This window comes from Ananas comosus, unplaced genomic scaffold (assembly GCF_001540865.1).
Source record: "Ananas comosus cultivar F153 unplaced genomic scaffold, ASM154086v1, whole genome shotgun sequence".
In the NCBI taxonomy this organism is placed as follows: Eukaryota; Viridiplantae; Streptophyta; class Magnoliopsida; order Poales; family Bromeliaceae; genus Ananas; species Ananas comosus.
This window is the reverse complement of record NW_017890639.1, coordinates 1-9,890: the sequence shown is the minus strand read 5'-3', so window position 1 is coordinate 9,890 and position 9,890 is coordinate 1. Positions and strand designations below refer to the sequence as shown.

Genomic DNA, 9,890 nt, shown 5'->3' with positions numbered 1-9,890 from the left:
CCGATGTTACGTTGTCGGCCGCCAACGTAACCCTCCGCGAAGTTAGGAGCCATACACTCCGATCAAACTCTAACTTTTTAGAGTTGTCATGAACCCAATCGAAATACTTTCGCTCACAAGTCAAATAGACCTCGTCTGTCACGAGCCTATTTCCTATTGTCCAACCGCCTAAGGTTTGCTAGGTCTACTAAGACTCAACCCTAGGCTCTGATACCAATTTAATCTGTCAACCCCCGGGACTGGCGGAGGCCCTCCGGATAGCGTGCCCAGACCCGCCATATGTCTATACATATAAGGCGTCTACAAGATAAGCGGAAGTGAAAGCAAGAGATGGAACAAATAAGAGAAGTGAAATAACAAGCAACTAATGATATCAGAGCGAGTAAAGTTCTAACATCTATACTTATAGTAATAGAACATAACTAATACATAAAAGTAAACATAAGTTATACAGTATCAGCCTCTAATACAAAAGTGGTGGTCTCTAGTACACTGGTAAAACTCTCAACCTCTCCAAAATAAAGTACAANTCATGCCCAATTCATGTTCCATATTCCAACTAAAACAATACTAGCTAGGTTCACTTTAGCCCGGGCCCAATGCCTCTTTATGACATTGGCCCAATCTCAAATAGTCCAAGTTCTCAAGCCTTCTCTAGGCTTCTAAAATCCCTAATGCTACAATTGGCATATAGGTTAAATGCATAAAAGCAAGATTCATCTCCATAATAGGAATCATGGTTCCCAATCATAACTAGAATGCAAAGTCTCACATGCATGCACTCCACCACATAGGGGTCTAATATCCCACTATACATAATATATGCATGTTAAGCATTCTAAAATTCATATTAAATACATTTAACATGGAAATGCATGAATTTCTATTTTACGAAACATATTTGCCAAATATGAGCATTTCTCATATCATAGGCTAGGTCAAACCCACCGAACCGTCGCGTGCTCCTTCGATTCGCCGAACGGAGTTGTCCACGAGCCTCCAAATACCCTAAAAGTGATCAGCGAAGTGATACACAAGCATTACGAGCAACTCTAGGCTCGAACAATAACAATCACAAGAGTAGGGCAAAAACTCACCTAGGGAGTAGAAATTCTCACTCAAGCTCCAAAAGAAGGCTAGGATCCTTCCAATCTAACCCAAAGGAGGGTTCTAATCCAAAAAAAATCTAGCCTCAAAAGCCCTAGATCAAAAAGCCCCAAAATCAACCCTAAATCTCATTTCTAGGGTTTCATCTCCCAAAAATCACAAAAACAAGAATCTAGAGGAGGGAAACATGATACTAACCCTTTGGAAGCTTTAATCCAAGCTCGAAATGCCCAATGGTTGAAATTTGGTCCCCCACCAAGCCCTACAAGCAAGCTCCAAGCCTTGCAAAGGTGGGAAAGAGGGAAAGGGGTTGAGCTCCAAGCTCCCTCAAGCTAGCTCCTCTTCTTCTCCTTCTCCTCCTTCTTCTTCTTCTTCTCTCTCTAGAAAATGTAGGGAGAGGGTGAGAATGAGAGAATGAGAGAGGGAAGAGGGGGAAATGGCTAATAAGCCCATCTAATGTAACAAAATCCGGAGAGGCCCCTCAAAAACCCGTTATTGCATCAGCCTGGTCTGGGCATTTTCGCCCAGAGGGACCGGTCTCTCCCCAGCAGGGACCGGTCTCTCGCTGCGAACCCGAAAAACCAGCGTTCGGGAACCGGTCTCTCCCTGCGCGGGACCGGTCTCTCACTGCGAAGACGCGTTCGGGAACCGGTCTCGCCTGCCAGGGACCGGTTGCCTCAGGCTGCCTCAACACTGCTCACTGGGGGGACCGGTCTCTCCTTCCAGGGACCGGTCCCCGAGAGTAAAAACTCTCAGGACTTGTCCAAAGTTCCAGATTTCGAACTTTTCGGGTCGGGGAACATTTTACAACCCTCCACCAAGTGTGGAAAAGCTCGAAATACAACCAAACACTCGAACCTCGCAATTTGCAAAGGTCCAGTGTGTTACAGCTGGACAGGTGGCCGACCGGCCAGGTGATGCGCAGAAGACGTCCCCTGACTGGGACCTGGCGATGCTGGTGTAGATGCTGAAGATGGTGCTGGCGCTGGATTCCTCGGGCAGTCCGACTGAAAGTGGCCCTCCTGACCACATAAGAAGTACCTGCCCCGGCTGCGTGAATACTGTCGGGGGTAATGGGGACCACCACAGATCACGCAGCGGGGAGCCTGACGACGATCGGGTCCTACTCGCTGAGTAGACTGGCCACGTCCTCGCGACTGGCTCCGGCTCCTCGGAGGTCTCGGTGGCCTCCGTGAGTGCGTCTGGCTCGCACCCTCAGCCGCGGGTCTCTTGCCCTTCCCTTTCTCCAAGCTCTCGCGACGCTCCTGCAAATCCGCCACTCTTGCCTTCACTATCAATGCTCGATCCACAACCTCCCGGTAGGTCTGGAGGTTGGAAGAATGCACCAACCGGAAGATAGAAGGCCGCAAACCACTCTAAAAAATGCGGGCCTTATCCTCGTCATCCCGCACCACAAAAGGCACACAATGAAGTATCCGGAAGAACTCCCTCTCGTACTTAGCCACTGACCGCTCATCCTGACGCAAGCTGCGCAAATCCTGCTCCATCTTTCTCTTAACGCTGGTAGGAAAGTGGTGCGCCAGTAGAAGCTCCTTGAACCTCGTCCAAGTAATCGCTGCCAAGTCGGTGTTAGGGTTGTCCTGGATATCCAACCACCAACGGTAGGCCTCGCCGTCTAGAAAGTGAGTGGTGAGCCAAACTCTGTCCCGCTCCTCCACAAAAGTATCGCGAAAAAGCTTCTCCATGTGCATCAACCACTTCTCTACAATTCAGTGGTCGACGTTCTCGCCATCAAACGTCCTCGGGCTGCACCTCCTAAACTCACTGAGGCGATCCATGAGCCGATCCCGCTCTGCTCCCTCAGTCATCACGGGGAATGCCGCCCCTGTCGCCGGTCTCTGAACTAGTAGTGCCGCAGCCACCTCCTCCCGAGGTGCGGTCGCCGGTGCCGCATGGGAAGAACTGGATGCGGGAGACTGCGCCATCGGTGCAACGTCCACCACGGGTGCTGGCGGTGTGGGACCCTGGGTCTCTCTCGAAGCTGCTGCCTGCTGAAGTAGGAGGTCCTCAAGATGCTTCATCCGGGCCTCCTGCCGCTGAGCTACCTCAACCTGTCGCTGCGCCGCTGCCGTCTACTGCGCCAACAGATCAGTGAGAACCGCAAGCTGGGCCCTCAAGTCACGGACCTCACTAAATCCGGAAGTAGCGGAGGTCTCGACCTCCTCGGGGTGTGCCGCATCATCCGCCATGGCAAACTAGGAGCGTGTAACCGGCATCGTCACTACAAAATATAAAAGCGCAAGTTAACAACCCACGCTATCGCATCCCCGCTCAAGAAGATAAAACCCCAAATCATGCGAAAGTAAGGAAGTGTCCTTCACTACTAACTCCTGATGTTACGTTGTCGGCCGCCAACGTAACCCGCCGCGAAGTTAGAAGCCATGCACTCCGATCGAACTCTAACTTTTTAGAGTTATCATAAACCCAGTCGAAATACTTTTGCTCACAAGTCAATTAGACCTCGTCTCTCACGAGCCTAATTCCTATAGTCCAACCGGCCTAAGGTTTGCAAGGTCCACTAAGACTCAACCCTAGGCTCTGATACCAAAATAATCTGTTACGCCCCGGAACCGGCAGAGGGCTTCCCGGTAGCATGCCCAGACCCGCCATATGTTAGCACATATAAGGCGTCTACAATAAAAGAGGAAGTAAAAGCAAGACATGATCTACAGCTAGAGATATCAGAGCAAGTAAGGTTCTATCTTCTAAAACAAGAATAAAGGAAACATACTAATCCACAAAAGTAATGCATAAGGTGATACAATATCTGTCCAAAAGTACACAAAAGGGGTCGTCTCTAGTACACTGGTACAGCTCTCAACCTCTCACAAAATAAAACCACGAGAGGTAGACCACCTATCAAATCGTTCTCGAAGGAAGCTAGCTCGAAGCAACTCCCTTCCCTCGGTCCCTACCCTCTCCCGGCGTGGAAGGCTTTGATAGAAAACATAAAACAGAGGGCGTGAGAACTATAATTTATAGTTCCCAGTGGGCAATTACTGACCTCAGCTTAATGCACCACTAGGCCCCAAAAGGAAAGGGTAAGTCGGAAGCAATAGTAATAACGAGTAATTTGTATTTATGAAAGTATAATGAAAATGCTAAACTATTACTTGAAATTAAACATGGCATTTATGTAATGCACAATTATCTTGTCATGAAGGATATGTCTCTACTTAGCCATAAATAATGTCATGGTTTGCTTAATGAAATTATGAGGATTATCCTTTATCATAGCAACATTGTATATATGAATGCAAATAAGTAATGTCTCCTAGCATACTACATGTATGTATGTATACCCAAAGTCCAAATCTATGCTAGAAGCAAGTCCGAGTAATCCAACTACTACTCTCTATTTAGTAGTGTTTATAACAAACTCATCCCGTGTCGATTTCCATTTCCAATTTAGGACCTACCAAAGGTAGGTCCATCTTGTGCTGCCTAAGTGCCTGTGGTAGCCCAACATCCCTACTCTTGGAATGTGTCTGTCCCACTCGACTCCGTAGGCTTCTCAATAACGCACGAGCGAACATAAATCGCGTAGGCTAACTCCGGAGTGCCGGCTTGTAGGGAGCGACCCTCACAAGCACGTGCGAATGAGCACAAATGGCAAGCAAGCATGGTCAACGTCTCAAGTACCAAATCATCATATCTCTAACATGGTATAGTCACTAGCATCTCGAAGATCTAGTTTTAAATCACAAGTGAAGTTCTAATGTTCCCTAGGTCTAGTGCCTCTTTATGACACTTAGACATTCAATAAACACGCATGTTCCGCATTCCTCAATGGCCCTATCCACTAGGTTCACACATGTCCCGAGCTCAATGCCGTTTTATGACATTAGCTCACAATTTCACATATCAATCTTGTCATATGCCTCTTTATGGCTTACTTACATCCTCTATGTCTCAAATAGGAATAACTCAAAATGCATGAAGGTAATGCTCATTTTCACAATAGGAAGTATGATACCAAGTCCCAACAGGATGCCAATCACATACAAGTCCCACAAGGAAGTCCTCTACTATATAGGGCCCGAAATTTCTTGCACATAAAATGGGCATGTTAAGCATCCTAAAATTCACAATAAACATATTTAACATAGAAATGCATGAATTTTTACTCTACAAGCGCAAAATATAGGATATGAGAATTTCTCATATGCCAGGCTAGGTCAAACCCACCGAACCGTCGCGTAGTGCCTCGTTTCGTCGAACGAAGTTGTCCACGAGTCTCAAAATACCCTAAAAGTATTGAGCAAAGAGATACACGGGCATTACGATCAACTATAAGATCAAATATTACCTAGAAGCAAAAAGGGCCAAAACTCACCTCAAGAGAATAAATCTCTTCCAAAGCTCCAAAAGAGAGCTAGAACCCTTCCAATCCAACCAAATGGAAGGTTCTAATCCAACTAATTTAGCTCCAAAAGCCCTAGATCAAAAATACCCAAATCAAACCCTAAGTTTCCATTCTAGGTTCCAAAGGTAAAATCTACTAAAACAAGGATCAAATGGTAGAATCCAAGCACTAACCTCCCAAGATGCCTCCAAACAAGCTCCAAATCTTCTAGGGTTAAAGATTGGTCCACCACCAAGCACTACAAGCAAGCTTTAAGCCATGCAAAGGTGGAAAGGGGAGGAAGGGGTTCAGCTCCGAGCTCCCTCAAACAAGCTCCTCTTCTTCTCCTCCTTCTTCTTCTTCTTCTCTCTCTAGAAGGTGTAGGGAGAGGGTGAGAATGAGAAAATGAGAGAGGGAAGAGGGGAAAATGGCTAATAAGCCCATCTAGTGTAACAAAATCCAGTGCGGCCCCTCAGAAAAACGATATTGCATCAGCCCGGTCTGGACATTTTTCGCCCAGAGGGACCGGTCTCTCCCCAACGGGGACCGGTCTCTCGCTGCGAACCCGAAAAACCAACGTTCGGGAACCGGTCTCTCCCCGCGCGGGACCGGTCTTTCATGCGAAGACGCGCTCGGGGACCGGTCTCGCCTGCCAGGGACCGGTTGCCTCAGGGCTGCCACAACACTGCTCACTGGGGGACCGGTATCTCCTTCCAGGGACCGGTCACCGAGAGTAAAAACTCTCAGGACTGGTCCAAAATTCCAATTTTCGAACTTTTTAGGTCGGAAAACATTCTACAACCCTCCACCAAGTGTGGAAAAGCTCGAAATACATCCAAGCACTCGAACCTCGCAATTTGCAAAGGTCCAGTGTGTTACAATGTAGGTCCTAGAACATGATTAAATAATGACATTGAATCGGAAAATGACAATCACTACTAAATAGGATTAGTAGTTGGATTACTTTGACATGCTTATAGCATAGTGTTGAGACATGTAGTATACATGATAGTCTTATTTGTTCCATCATAGTATACTTGGCCGCCATGATAGAGCATATTCATCATATATTGATATATTGGATCATGATACCTACTTGCTCGTTATGTTAGGACATATTAGTCATGCTTGGACATACTTCATTTTGATAAAGTAAATGTACAACACATTGGCATTATGTTTATTTGCGACATGGTAGCTTAGCATTTTATTATACTTTCATAAATGCAATCTATTTATTATTATTGTTGCTTTTTGGACTTACCCTTTTCTTTGGGGCCTAGTGGTGCATTGAGCTGAGGTCAGTAATTGCCCACTGGAAACTATAAATTATAGTTCTCATGTCCTCTGTTTCCTGTTTTTTTTTAGAGCATTCCACGCCGGGAGAGGCTACGGACCGCGGAAAGGGTATCGTCTCGAGCTAGCTTGCTATCGAGGGACGCGTTGATAGGTGGTCTACCTCTCGTTGTTTTCTTTTTGGAGAGGTTGAGAGTTTTATCCATGTTTAGAGACCACCTTTTTGTGTACCCCTTTTTGGAGATGGTTATTGTATAACTTTATGATTCACCATTATTGTTTAGTATATTCCTTCTACCTTGTTATAGATGATAGATTTACTCTAGCTCTGATATTGTAATACACTGGACTTTAGTGAATTACGAAGTTCGAGTGTGTGGAATGATATGTAGATCTATCCTACATGTTTTAATAGGGTTGGACAAATTTTTGAACAAATTAGAGGATGATTGGAAAGCTAGAAGTGGGAAAGTGCATTGCAATTGCGAAATTGGCATTTTCTGCATTGGTGTACCGGTACAAGCATAATGCTGTACCGGTACAGCAAGCAGCAGCAGCTGCAGCTGCGTGGCAGCAGGGTTACTTTGGTCTTTTCACCTCCCATACTTATCTCCAACACCCCAGCACGACCCCAGGAGCTGAGATATGGTTGCTAGAGCTCAGGGTTTCATCTTCTCCACTCTCTCTCTCTAGAGTTCTCTCTCTCTACGAGTAAAGTCGCCGTTTGCGCCGATTTCGCGCCGCTCTCGTTGCTCGCTGGTTGGGTAGACTCGGGGCCAACTTTTAAAAGGTAAAGGGTGTGTTTTGACAGTGTTTTTCATCTCTATTACTGAGAGTTGTTGAAAGAAAGCTTGAGAGAGGTAGTTAGCTTAAATTTTTTTATAGTTGGTGGTTTATCGTCGAACTTTGACGTGTTCTTGCTCCGTTGCTTCCAGCAGAGTTTGTCAAGGGTTCCTGCAGATAGAAAGAAGATATCTAGCTGTGATTTACTTACTTTACTCCAGGGAAAAGTTGCCTAGAGGCTTGATACAGGTAATTAGTCAACTAATGAAGCTATCTCGGAGTTATATGCGATTTAATCGGGTAACTTGACGCAGGTTGAGATTCCTTCTTCGCAGCAGGTTTCTGAATCTAATCAAGCTTATTTGATGACCTTGGGGGCTGGTTTAGAAGATATTTTAACCTGAGGTACGTAGGAAGTTCAGTTCTAAAACTGATTTACCAAGGAATTCGACTATAATAGCTTATATTTAAGCGTTTTGATGCCGTTTTGGAAATTGTTCGCAGCCGGCTTGCGACGGACCTTCGGATTATCTCCGGCTAATACGTGAGGGATTTTGGAGGCTTAAATTAAGGTATTAAGCTGACCCAAAACAGGGATTTATGTTACTACTTCGTATTAAATACGCGAGTACCGAAATTGGACATTCCGGATATATGCTTGATACAGTTTTGATGCATTATTTTCAGCGGAGCTGAGGCTTGATTGTGTTGAATTCCAGGACTCTTGGGGACTGATTTGAGCCTCGTAATAGGTGGGTTTGATTTAACCAGAGTAACTGAAGCTCCCCTATGTTCTATATGTGACTATAGAATTGGTATAGTGTGTGTATATGGGTTATTGTGATTGGTAAAGTATTTAGAGCATGTCACTATAACCTTTGATGTAATTGCAATAGAACCTCTATGAAGTAGAAAGCATTCATGCATAAAAGTATTCATGCATAATAGTATTCTGGTTTAGTTCAGTAGAACGACCAAGAGCTAAGTTTATAATGCTTCTATAAAGTAGAGACCAATGATACTCTCTTGACTCTAAAATAGAGAACTATGACATGATTTGTGACTATAATGATAGTACCACAATGGTGGATAGTTTCTAATGCCATATGTGAATTTGCATTATTCTCACATGCTTATTAATCTAGTGGATACTAGTATTGTCAATATTCTTTATATTGAGAATTCCGATCAATAGATCGAGGGTAGAACATAGCATACTATGCCATGATGTTTGAGATATGTTGGACTATGGATTTTGCTTGCTTGCCATTGTGCTCATTCGCACACGCTTGTGAGGGTAGCTCCCTACAAGCCGGCACTCCGGAGTTGGCCTACGCGACAGTTGCTCGCCCGTGCGGGATTGGGTGCCGAAGTGGATTGCCGTGGGGAGTGTATACTACCACGGGGCCATTAGGCGCGGCGCAAGCTGGACTACTGGGGTGGGTCCTTATAAATGAAAAGGAAAACTATAAATGAGATTAAGTACTAAATAATATTTGACAGTAATGAATGCTTACCTGTTACAGTAGGTATCTACATATTCGTGCTTATGTTCATGTTATATTCATTAGTGCAGAGACTATGATTACATGTTGATTATATGCTCATCACCTGTTAGCATTGTATCTATATATATCTTGCAATTATTGCTTTTATTTTCATTTAGTACATCATGAGCCTAGTGGTGTAATTCGCCGAGGCTGGCAGCTTACCCACTGGGAACTATTGTTAATAGTTCTCACGCCCTTTTTATTGTTGTTTTTACAAAGCCATCTACAGGAGAGGCTAGGGATCGTGGCAAGGAAGTCGCGTCTAGCTAGACATTGCTAGGAGCATGCTAGTCGATCACCTTGCTACTCGGGCTACGGCCGAGAGTGATGTCCCTATGTATAGAGAGACTACCATTGTATCTTCTTTTGTATACCCCGTGATGTATATGTACTTTTTGGACAGTCATTATAGTTATTATACTTTCTCTTTTAGTCGAGATTTTGGATTGTATACTCTTTGTTCTTTTGCTGCTAGTATATCGACTTGTACTTTGCTCTGACATCAGGATAGGATTTTCTATGTTTTACTTCCTATCGGCTTGTGTTCTCGTAGACGCTTTATATACTGTAGGTGTATGACGGGTCTGTGCACGAACCGGATATGCTTCCGCTTGTACCCGGGCGTGACAGATTATAGTGGTATCAGAGCCTATGGTTGAGTCTTAGTAGACCTAGTAAACCTTAGGCTGGTTGGACTGTAAGGATAGGCTCGTGAGAGACGAGGTCTAGTTGAGGTTGTTGTTAGCGAAAGTACTTGGATTGGGTATTTATAAACTCCGAATAGTAGG

At 44.9% G+C, this 9,890-nt stretch overlaps 1 long non-coding RNA gene across 1 annotated transcript; it reads left to right on the top strand.

Annotated features, from left to right (window-relative positions):
* The first annotated feature begins 7,390 nt into the window (after positions 1–7,390).
* Positions 7,391–8,309, top strand: LOC109703999. The gene is made up of 5 exons (XR_002214115.1): positions 7,391–7,559; positions 7,708–7,801; positions 7,867–7,957; positions 8,057–8,124; positions 8,240–8,309. It is a non-coding gene; the product is annotated as an uncharacterized LOC109703999 (long non-coding RNA).
* Positions 8,310–9,890: the final 1,581 nt, after the last annotated feature.